The sequence below is a fragment of the Rhinolophus hipposideros genome (genome assembly GCF_964194185.1).
Source record: "Rhinolophus hipposideros genome assembly, chromosome: 14".
Lineage (NCBI taxonomy): Eukaryota > Metazoa > Chordata > Mammalia > Chiroptera > Rhinolophidae > Rhinolophus > Rhinolophus hipposideros.
The window spans coordinates 32,781,625-32,794,040 of NC_138060.1; the positions used below are offsets into that span (position 1 = coordinate 32,781,625).

The 12,416-nt window shown below is 41.0% G+C and overlaps 1 long non-coding RNA gene across 1 annotated transcript; it reads left to right on the forward strand.

Annotated features, from left to right (window-relative positions):
- Positions 1-4,295: 4,295 nt before the first annotated feature.
- On the forward strand, positions 4,296-11,134 carry LOC308507182. Its single transcript, XR_013994864.1, has 3 exons — positions 4,296-4,719; positions 5,990-6,040; positions 8,135-11,134. It is a non-coding gene; the product is annotated as an uncharacterized lncRNA (long non-coding RNA).
- The last annotated feature ends 1,282 nt before the right edge of the window (positions 11,135-12,416 follow it).

The following is a 12,416-nucleotide window of genomic DNA, read 5'->3' on the forward strand; positions in this document are numbered from 1 at the left end:
AACCAAGGTGTTTCTGAGGATAAAAAGCCACAATCTGTGCTCTTTCTACTAATATATCACACTGTCAATGAAATCTTAACTAAGAAAGGTTGACTTTCCAACTGAATTAGAAATAATAAGAGGAGTGGAGCAGATCAGGATGGTTTAAGAGATATGGAGAGCAGGAGGGATATATTAAAGGAGAAAGATGAAAATGAAAGTAATCAAGACACATAGTCCAAATTGTGTGTAGGATCATTGGGAATGGGCAAGTAGTAAGGATGGATCCCAAATCCTTGTTGCCTGTGACCTGGGCTGAAATCTTGGTCACACATAGCCAAGGCAGTGTATCATAGAAACAGCACAGACATTTTATATCCAACAGATCTTTGTTGATCCCCTTTCATCACTTACTAACTGCATGTCACAATGAGGATAAAAATGAGCCCTTAAGTAATCCAACCACAGACTCCATCACATTACAATTTTCTCTCCTCCAAGGATCCTGAGGTTGGGGCTCTTGCTCCCAGTGTTCTGATTCCTGCTAGATAGCAATCCCAGACACCAGGGCGATAGTTCCATAGCTACATTTAAAGATGTAGATATAAATGTAAAACTTGTCTGGAGTGGCCATTGTGTATCAGCAAAGGTTAAATGTAATTAAATGAAAATGATTACGCTCACCGTGGATAATTTCTATCTGTGCTATTCATATGGCTGAATAATAAAATCCACAATGGAATAATTCCATTTAAAACTAATGTTGCTCAATTTATGGCCAGCTTTTCACAGTCTTAACTTAAATCACTTTCTTCCTCAACACAATTATAGCCATAAATAATTCAAATTGATTACATTTGAAAATAAGAAATTCAATTTATGAAAGGTTACAAAGCACAGTAAAATGTGGCATATTTTTATTTATAAGTACAGATCAGATAGCACATGGAAATCGGCTTACATTGTTTGCAAAGAAATGTTTAATGCAAGTAATATGGTAAAACACCATCTTATCAAGCTGATCAATGCATAGAACTGCAGATTATCACAATAATTATTTTCATAAATAAAAGCGACTGATATGATATTTAGCCTCTTCTTATTTAATAATGAACAAGAACGCTCAATTAAAAATGGCAAAAAAAAAATGGCCATATTCTTTTCCTAGTTTAATGTATTTACTTATTATTTTACAATCGCTCTGAGCTATGGCTTTGGTGTCTGTAAAAACTATAATTTTGCTACAAACCTTGAAATTAATTTAAAAACAATTTGATACCCAATTTTTCAGCAAAGAAACAAATAGCTAAAACTAATCACAATGCATTGGTATGGATGTGTTTAAAGAGGGTCTGTGGATGGAAAAAATATTTTTGCTTCAGATGGTTCTTAAATATTTATAATACTGTATATAATGCCACATATGAGACACACATATTAAGGCAGTTCCTGGTACATAGTAGGTGCTTAGAAATGTTTGGTGAGTAAGTGATTAACATACTTTACTAAACAAACAAGTGCACATCACCACATCATAGACACATTCTCCAAAAATTATGGAATTCTAAACATTAAAAAAGTATTCTAATGATGTGTGGCATATTTACTGGGGGGACTAGGCACAAATACCTCAGAAAAATGTTACCTCATCTGTTTTGTTTGCTGCACAGCATGTCAATATTAACTGCCTTTTCCAGACCCCATTCCATTTCTGCACCTGTGAACTTAAACTCATTATTAAAAAGGTTCCATTCTTCCCCCGGGAAAGCCACATTTCTCACATCTTATTTTAGAAAGAATCCCTGTTGGATTAGATGCACTTGTATTTTTCTCTGGGTTTTCAAAATTTCTTATAAAACTTCTTTCATTGTGTATCTTCAGACTGAAAGAACACAATATACTAAATTCTACTTTTATTTTCCAGTTTTCTCTACTGTTTCTTAGTGGGTCATAACATTTTGGTTTCCTGCATTCATTTTAAGTCTCTCCCAAATCCATATAATTTTATCTCATGCCGCGTTCCAAATGTTTAGTGAATATTCAGTTTATCCAATTGCATGTTTACATTATTGGAGTTAAAAAGAACTTCCTTTACTAGCCACATTGGCCTAACAGGTGTTCTTGTTTGAGGACACAGAAGACATCTCTTCCTGCACCGAGTGTCATCAGGGACCACCAGGGATCCCTGAGCAAAACAGACTCCATGGGGTAAGAATGAGGTATAATGAGCAGGGCCTAGAGCACCTGGGGATTCAGCCACAAAGAGCTTATATCAATTGCCTGAATAGAATTTAACTCAAGACTTTTATTTTGGTGGGGGGTGGGGAGGAGAGGTAGAAAGTAGAGAGGATGGTCATGGGAAGTGTCACATTATGGAATACTTGGCTTCTGCCTCTCAGCTTCTCTCCTCCTGATGGCCTTGGGAACACCAAGTAAGCACCAGACAGTATGGTTCTGCTCTACACAGCCCCCATGTACTGGATGCTGGATTGCCCATCCATTTCCCCATTCACCCTTGCCAACAGGCCCATTTTTATTTAAGCACCAATCTCTCCCCCCTCCACAGTCTACTATTCAAGAGAAGCTGACCCTCCCTCAGTTCCAAGTGTGGGGCTGATTGGTCCAATGGGACTCTCATATCATTGTCAGGGATTGGGTAATGAATGGGTATGTGACCCAACTTGAGCCAATGAGGTATGAGCAGAGATGCTAGGACTTCTGGAGAAGGACTTCAATTTCTAGGAGAGCTCCTGTTAGCAGCTGGCTTTCTCTTCCTATAGCTGTTGTTACATGCAGTTTGTGAGGCCAGACTGGTTGCAGTCACCTTGCCTCCAACCTGCAGAGGAAGCCAAAGCGCAGAGGAAGGCATTTACTGGAAGGCAGGAAAGATGAATGCATCCCTACTTTTTAATCTGTAATTTAGGAAGACAATCTTTGTCTTTTCCCTTCCTTCCTTCTACCAAGAAGGACTTTAAAAAAATGTTGTGGTAAAATAAACACAACATAAAATATTGCCGTTTTAACTATTGTAAGTGTACATTTCTGTGGCATTAAGTGCATTTGCACTTCTGAGCAACCACAGCAACTACCCATCTACCTATTAAACATGGAGAGACACTTTGCATTAGGCTGGATTCCAGGATGTACACTGGGCTCTTTCTTCCCAGGAGGCGGTCACAGTGTGTTTAAATGTCATATACATAGGCATGCCTTTCTCTCTGGGTTTTCCTTCCATCCACATAGCAGGAGGGATGAGCTGTGTCAAGGCCTGGACATCTAGGTCTTCCACTTCTACTTTCATGAGAAAGTACTGAGATATGGCAATTGTTTGGTTAGACTAAAAAAAAATCATTTGTTGTTTATCTGAAATTTAAATTTAACTGGTAATCCTATAGTTTTATTTGCGAAATCTGGTATCCCTAGATAAAGGTGAAGGCAGCTCATTGACTTGGGTGACTGGAAGCCTTGAAGGACCCCTGATAATAGCAGTGGACACCAGTGTCTGGCAATAAGGATCTAGCATGAAGCTGCCTCTCTCTGCAGAGGCTAGCATGGAGAGAGGATTGTGGGTCCAACTGACACTCCATTTCCTCATTCCTGTTGCCAGGATGGAACATAAACTGTACCTCACGCCCCATCTGAACTTTTATTGTGGCTGGGGGGAGGAGAAAGAGAGAGAATCCTGAACTGGTTGAGTATTAACTCAAAAGGACCCGAGAGAAAAAAAACTGAAAGTGACTGAGTCACTCTGCATTAGCAAGATAAGCAGAAATGAGAACTTAAGAACTAAGGTTAGTTATAGTGTAATGAAGTCACATTTTCCACATTTGAGTCTGTGAGTGAAAATTTGTACCTGCTACACATAAAAAATGGGACTGATGAGATTGTTTCTGAGGTTCCTTCTGTATTGATGATTCCATAGCTATAGTGATCAGGTGTGAGGCCCTTGAAGAAAAAGTAAGACAAAGGTTAGACAAGGGTGGGAGCATTTCAGAAACCTCTGTTGGGTGCCTGGTTTCAGGAGACCCAGCAAATGGGCTTGGGTGGGAAGAAGCATGAGAAAGATCATGGCCATTGCGTGTGTAAGCCATCTCTGTATGTTTTGAGTTTGCTGCTTCTTAAACATTTAAAGTTGAGAACTCGGTAGAGTTAATTATTATTAACAGTGAGAGGCAGTTGATTTACACTGATAAAGCAGATTTAAGAGCTGTTTTCTTAACGGAACTGTGAACGTGCTGTCTAAGGAACCAATTGGTGAACAAGCACATTTTCACAGGGAGAGTCACAAAGGCCTCTGACCCAGGAAGTCTGGAAGCTGAGAGAGAATTGTTGCTGAGTACATGTTTAGCTTCCCACCTAAGCGAACAGTGCATGCTGCAAGCACGGTGGGTTCTCCCTGCTTGCAGAGAGGGTGAAGAGCCTTGAAGGGGAACTCTTCCAACACTTCAGAGAAGAAAAGGTGCCTAGACAATGGGGAAGACACATGCCAGGCAGGAAGCCAGAAAGAAAGTCTTTCTAAGAGAGGAGGGAGTTGAAGCCAATTTCAAGAGGCTTGAGAGGAAAGTGGTGATCCAGTGGAGGTTCTGGTGGAGGAGAAACATTTCCACTTGGGGCCTAAGAGGCAGCTTTTTGCTCCACCCCAGCAGCACCCGACACTCATCAATAGTCAGAGAGCACTGCCTTGGAGGGCCCTGGCAGGAGCAGGAGCGAGCAAGGCTGTTCCTGCCCAGTAAGGAACAGGTGAGTCATGAACTTTTTGGACCAACTCCCTTCGGGAGAACTCGGGGCCTGACACAGAGAGCAGGGGTGAGGTGTGCTGGAGAAGGCGGCATGCAGGATGTGGCCAACACCCACCAATATAGATCAGTCTTATTGATCAATACTCACACTTAGACATTTACATATGAAAGAGTAAGAGCTGGAGGTAGAAGTACACTGCCTTGTATATATTTATTGGCTTTGAAGGACCTTATAAAATACACAGGAAGCTAAGAGTAGAGGTGTCAGAGGCCATAGACATGTCCGCCTTCATTTTAAAGATTGTCATTTGTGAAGAGTAATGAGAAATGAAAACGGAAGTATTGGCTACTCCCGGTGTTAACTAGCAGGCTTTGATTTTCCAGATTGTGGCTTTTGATACCAGTGCTTCTGGCACAGATTACTAAGTGCTTTGCATTACATCTGGGAAGACCTGTTTGACAGGAAACACCTACCTAATTGAGAGATTCCACCCCAAATTGGAAGGAATGGGGAGCAATTGGTTTGGTAAAACCATGAAACAAACTATCACGCTGGACAACCACATGACAAAAGGAATGTGAATCCAGATAAATTTTCAGCTGGAAGTATCCAGTAAATGGGTTAGAGAAATGTCCATAGGCTTTGAGATCTATTCAGTATGGTGCTGAAACCCGGAAAAGAAACGGAATGTGTTTAACTGTTTTACCTAGTGAGGTAGACATAATCCCATCGAGACGGGGTGTGATGGGAACCAATAGCTGGCCCAGGCCTGTCATACCCATGAGAAGAGTGTCAGGAAGGCTAAAGCTGAGAACAAGCCAAAGCTTGTGGGAAAGAAAAAAGCCTCAAGACAAGCAAAAGGGTTATCAGATGGGAGAGGGATTGGGGCCTGGGTGAAAAACGTGAAGGGATTAAGAAGTACAAATTGGTAGTTACGAAATAGTCCCAGGATGTACAGTATATACATATACAAATAGGGAATATAGTTAGTAATATTGTAATAACTATGTATTGTGCCAGGTGGGTACTAGACTAATCAGGGGAATCATTTTTTTAGTTATATAAATGTCTAACCACTATGCTGTACACCTGAAACTAATATAAAATGATATTGAATGCCAACTATAATTGAAAATAAAAAAGCTATGTTTGGAGCAAGAAGAACATGGAAGGTGTAGGTGTACTGTTTGGGAAATTTAGTGCAATGTTTGCAGATGATAAAGACCAAGGGAGAATGACACTGAGGGTTGCTTCTGTTTCCTCCCACAAGAGAATGGTTTTCAAGCTCCGTGGAGCCCAACAATACAGAGGGGAAGGAAAGGTAAGGGAAGTGATCAAGGCTCTAAATACTTACCTGTCAGGAATGTGCTTGCTGAAAAATTGTTGTTAATTAACTTGGTGCAAAGAAATGAAGAATGGTGAGGAGATAAAAGAGAACTTCACGCAAAGGGATTTGAGTACTTATTTTAGAAAATCTCTTTTATGTGGACTGTACTCTCCCAGTACTCCAGAGAGTATCTGCTGTTTGATGGGCTGGTCTTGCCCCCCCACCTGCAAACCCACTTAATGCCAGGTCACAGAGAAAGGGCATAACAGAATTAAAGCTGCAGATTACAGATCAAGGTCAAAAGCCCTGCCAATTTCCCATTCTCAAAGGTAGTAGAAACGGTGGGAGCAGAAAGTTGGGAGAGCAATAGGAGGTCCTCAAGTCCTGGAGGCAGGGGACCAGCTACCATGTCATTTTCTGTTAAACTGACACCTGTTCCCAGCAGGTGACTTAATCACTGATCCCTTAAAATATCAGCTTATTCCCTAAGCATTCTGGGTTTCTAGTAAAAAAGGCTCTTCAGTGATTTCTTTTAAAGAGTCATACATAGTATGAAATTTGGGAAAATATTTTGGAAAGCACAAAAGAATTTTTAAAAATCAACTTTGACCTCATTTTCTAGAGATAGCCTCCCTTAGCATTTTCTTTTATAATGTGTATTATTTTCCTCTGATAATAGTACGGCACACATAGGATTAAAATTTGGAATATATAAAAAAGCTTAAAGAATAAAATAAAAGCCACCTGTAATTCTATCACTGTTGATATTTTGATGTTTTTCCTTCCAGTCTTTTTTCTTTACACACACATATAAATTTTTAATAAAATGTGAATCATATGGTATATGCAGTTTCGTATCCTTTTTTATGCTTAAAATTATCTCCTGAACATTTTTTAATTAAACGCTGTTCAAGAACATGATTGTAATTGACCATCTGCTACTTTACTGTGCCACAGTTCATCTAACCATAGTTGGCTTGTTGCCAACTCTTTCAATATTTGAAAATAATGCCATTATAAATATCCTTGTATGAAAATCTTCACTTAGGATCAGTTTCTAAAGGTTGAATTACTAGGTCAAAGACCATGGACATTTTTGAGGCTTTCCATACATACTGCTGCCTGTTGTCCAGGACAGCAGTGCCACTTCACCCTACCTCCATCCCCAATGGACCAGTGAGTGCCCGTTTCTTGTCAAATTTGATTAGATTTGCAGCTTGTGTCTGACGCTTCAAGGTCTCGCTGCTTTGTGCAATCCCATCGCACCACTGCCATCTTGTGTTCTTCCTCTGTGACTTTTCTAGGGAGAGAGGATGTTCTGGTACTTGGAATATTTGAAATGTTCTTTCTGTATTCTTCTAAAGACTTTTACTGCTGCATGGTTGTTTTTGTGTTTGCTTTGAGGTGATATGGACTTCCGTTTGACCAGGTGGGTAATTCCTACCTGTCCTTCTGGACTCAGCTCAGATCTTGTCTCTTCTGCAAAGCTTCCTCTGACACTCCAGGCTGCTTTAGGAGCCTCCCCTCTGTGCTCTCCTCAGACGTTTCCCAAAGCACTTGTCACATTGTACTGTGTGTTCAGCTATCTCCTCTCCAGCTGTAAGCTCCCTGAGGGGAGGGACATGTCTTTTTCGTTCTTTTTTTTCTTTTTTCCCTTCCTCCTTTCCTTCCTTCTTTCTTTCCTCCTTCCCTCCTTTCTTTCCCTCCCTCCCTCCCTCCCTCCCTCCCTCCCTCCCTCCCTCCTTTCTTTCCTTCTTTCTTTCTTTCTTTCTTTCTTTCTTTCTTTCTTTCTTTCTTTCTTTCTTTCTTTCTTTCTTTCTTTCTGTCTCTCTCTCTCTCTCTCTCTCTCTCTCTCTCTCTCTCTCTCTCTCTCTCTCTTTCTTTTTGTATCTTCAGTGCCTGCTACTGTATATGGCAGACATGGATATGCAATAGATGCTGAATAATACTTTATTAAAAATTTCTTTTAGGTTCATCTCTATTTCTATATCCTGTATTTCATCCTATCCCCCTAAATATTTACTATGTTTTTATAATTATATAAGTATCTACTAGTTCTATTTATTTTATTTCATCTTATTTTTCCAGTGTTGTAGTGAGATATAATTGATAAGTTCGCGAACTCATCCTAGAAAAAGTGCTACATACTTCATTGCCGAATATCAAAATCACTACGGTCACCTTCGAAGCACTCCCCTTGGGAAGCTATGCACCGACGCCAGGGCCTAGTCCACCCTTCAATTTTGGAACTCTTTCTGGAATGCCCATCAAAGCTGTAGTGATATTACTATTGATGTCCTGAATGTCATCAAATGCCTTCCTTTCAATATTTCCTTTATCTTTGGGTAAAGAAAGAAGTCATTGGGGGCCAGATCAGGTGAGTAGGGAACATGTTCCAATACAGTTATTTGTTTACTGGCTAAAAACTCCCTCACAGACAGTGCCGTGTGAGCTGGCGCATTGTCATGATGCAAGAGCCATGAATTGTTTGCGAAAAGTTCAGGTTGTCTAACTTCTCATGCAGCCTTTTCAGCACTGCCAAATAGTAAACTTGGTTAACTGTTTGTCCAGTTGGTACAAATTCATAATGAAGAATCCCTCTGATGTCAAAAATGTTTAGCAACATCGTTGCAACAAGTTTGCAAACTTAATTGTCAGATCTTAAAGACCCAGAAGTGGCATTGCTGGACCATATGGTGGTTCTATTTTTAATTTTTTGAGGAACCTCCATACTGTTTTCCATAGTAGTTGCACCAGTTTACCTTTTTACCAACAGTGCACAAAGGTTTCTTTTTTTCCATATCCTCAGGATAACAAAATTGGACTTCATCACTACCTTGAAAGCTCATTCCAATTCTTACGGTGGGTAGGTAGTACCTCTATGAAGAGAAAGGGAGGCAGGCTAGCAGTTAACATGAAACATAATTAAGTAACCTAATATAGATCTGAGATCCCAGGGCTAGATTTGGAAGCAAGAAGTGATATGGGTATGGTTTCACCTGTACCTTGGAGGAAGTCCTCACCTGAGCTTAATTTGGGGAAAGAAGAGGATTATAGTATCCACATTGACACTCTTTTCCACTTCAGAGGCATCTTAGGGCCTCAACTAGAAGCTGCATCCCTCTACTTTGCTGCTTATATGGCAGAATGGGCCACCAGCAGGCCTGTGACAGCAATTTAGACTCTCACTCACTCCTGGTGTTTCAAGGCTGCAGTGTGGGTGAGATAGAACCCAATGTTTGGGTGTTAGGGGATGGTCTCACACTTGCTTCCTTTAAGGCAAACAGGGAAATATTGTGACTTCTTATCCCCAGACACGCTTTTTCCCTCATAGTCTAGAACTGGGCACCTCTGGTGGAGAACCTCTGTGTTTACTCCAGTGTGTCTCTAAATCCTCTCATTTTTCTCATGAGCCATGATATGCAAAAGGTTACGAAACACTGCCCTAGCCAAACGTCTTGTAGGGAGAGAGGATTAAGTATAAATATGGATATGTCCTTGCCTGGGAAACCTCTCATTACCTCTTCCTAAGACTTATTAGCAGGGGCAGATGGATCCAGTCAAGTTTACTCAGCAGCACCTCCACAGGTTTGAGAGAGTAATGGCTCTCAATTCTGTTAGACCAGTGATTCCTAAAGATTAATGTGATAAGAACCTTCCAGCAGCCACATTAAAACAATTTCCTGGCCCTTCCCCCAGAGATTGTAATTCAGTAGGTTGGAGTGGAGCTCATAAATTTGCATTTTGAAGAGCTCTTCACTGATGCAATACTGCCGGTCTGAAGACCCTACTTTGAAATTACTATCGAAAAAGATGGAAATAAAGCAGGGGAAGGAGGAAGGGAGAAACTGAACAACTGGAGTCCCTAGGGTGTCCATTTGCATATGAGAGCCTTTATTTTTTTGGTGTTTGTGTGGGCAACCTATAAAAATGCCCAACTTTTACCCTCTGGGCACCTAAAGATTGCTTTGTCTTTGCCTGTTCCGTTTCTTATTCTCCCCTACACAATGAGGGGAGTAGATCCTTAAAGTTTAAAGGGGCGGAAAATGGGGATTGGGGGATGGAGAGAGCTGAAGAGATGAGAGGAAAGGTGAGAGGAAGGAAGGACAGGGGCAGCTCTAAGGCCTGAAGAAAGTGGATGGGAGAAGAAAGAGAATTTCTTTGAGTTCCATGGCCCTCAGGGTATTAGTGGATGGCCTGAGGCAGTCCTAAGGTATTTGAGAAATGGAAGAAAGATCTCTAATTATTTCAAAATTACTTTTTGATGGTTGGATATTGTGTCTTAGGGTGTGACACTGCTCAGAGACTCTAGTCTTTGGCTTCATTAGGGTTACGTTGGCATGGTAGTTTTGATTCATCACGTGTGGGAGACTGGGGGCCCAGGTGAGCCCCACTTGAGTCCCTCATCCTCATTAAGACCCTTTCTGTTTCTCACTGAGTCAATTGTTGCAATGGTTCCCTATGGTTCCCTGCCTTGAGGTCCTCCTGCTTCCAACCCCCAACCCCTAGTCTAATTAGCCTAAACCAGGACTCTGATAACAATAGCTACCCTTCAGTGGCTCTGCTACAGAGTTCTTGTGTTAGAACCCAAGACTCCCTAGTGTGAGAACAGGGCTCTCATTCCCCCTCTAAGACTCTTTAGTGGGGGGAATGTTACAGGTTCCACTGATTATGGATTTTAACCAAAAATACATTACAAGGCATTCCTGGGGCCGGCCCGGTGGCTCAGGCTGTTAGAGTTCCGTGCTCCTAACTCTGAAGGCTGCCGGTTCGATTCCCACATGGGCCAGTGGGCTCTCAACCACAAGGTTGCCAGTTCGATTCCTCGAATCCCATAAGGGATGGTGGACTGTGCCCCCTGCAACTAGAAAACGGCAACTGGACCTGGAGCTGAGCTGCGCCCTCAACAACTAAGACTGAAAGGACAACTTAAAGCTGAACGGCACCCTCCACAACTAAGATTGAAAGGACAACAACTTGACTTGGAAAGAAGGCCTGGAAGTACACACTGTTTCCCAATTAAAAAAAAAAAGAAAAGATTTGCATGTGAATAATCATAGCAGCATTAAAAAAAATACATTACAAGGCATTTAAGGCTTTATACTTCTTGTTTCAACCTATGCTTCCAGTGTTGTTTCTAGCCACATGTACCTCATAACTCCTGAGGATGGAAAATGGGCCACAGGTTAAACCTGACAAGCTCTGGAGACTGAAAATAATCACAAAAGATGATGTGAACATAAAAAATTTCATAACTAAGTGGGCCATGGCGGGAAGTCACATCTTTAGTTTCCTTCATAAAGTTAATCTGTGCCTTGAAGTGGGCAGTCTATTTTTTTTTTGCACCTACAATGACATCCTTGGAATGTCAGTAATCCCTTCCCCCCGCCCCCCATGAGAGCAGGAAAGTACAGAATCCCTCATTATTATTCTCGTCCCTTGATTAACATCTCTGTGAATTATTAACTATCCTATACCCACCTATGTGAAAGAAGTACCTGTCTCTCCAATTTACTTTTATCTAATCCCAGAGATTTCCCCCACTTTGTTTACTTTCATCCCCTTAATCTGTCACCAATGGATTTCATGTAACCCTCCTCCTTTGAGTCTATGTATAAAATAAGCTGCAAACCACCATTTAGCAGAGCGTTTTCTCAATCTGTTCAGATTTTGCTTCCTGGCAATTGTTGTCAGTTTGACTCAAATAAACTCTTACAAGTTTTCTCTTAGGCTGGATATTTTTCATCGACATTCCACACCTTTGTTCCTTGGACATTTATGGAATCTAACTCCATGCCTTTCACATGCTATTTCTGTCACTTGGAATGCTCTCCTTACCATCTCTGCCTAATAAGATCAACTCATGCTTCAAGGCCTAGCTCAAATGCCCCCCCCTTTTAGGAAATTTCTATAGTCAACTCTACTCATCCCTCCCACCATTGACCTTAATTTGTACTTTTCTATGCTACAAACTCTGTTTATATTGTAGTTGTCTATGCTCTTGTCTTGTCTGCCCTCCCTAGACCTATGCTGTCTAACATAGTAGCTAGTAGCTACAAGTGGCTATTTAAATTAATTAAAATTAAATAAAAGGTAAAATTCAGCTCCTTTTCACTAGCCACATTTCAAGTGCTCAATAGCCCGTGTAGCCTGTGGTTAATGTATTGACAGCACAGATAGTGGTCATTTCCCCCATCGCAGAAAGTTCGATCGGGCAATGCTGGAATCATATGTCGTTCATTCCCTCTTATGCTTATCGAATAAAAATTTGTCACATTGAATCAATTAGAATTTTATTGGTTGTTTTGTCTTGATTTCTCACCCAGCACTGGAGCTTTATATTTTCAGCTTTTAAAAAGGCATATGGTAC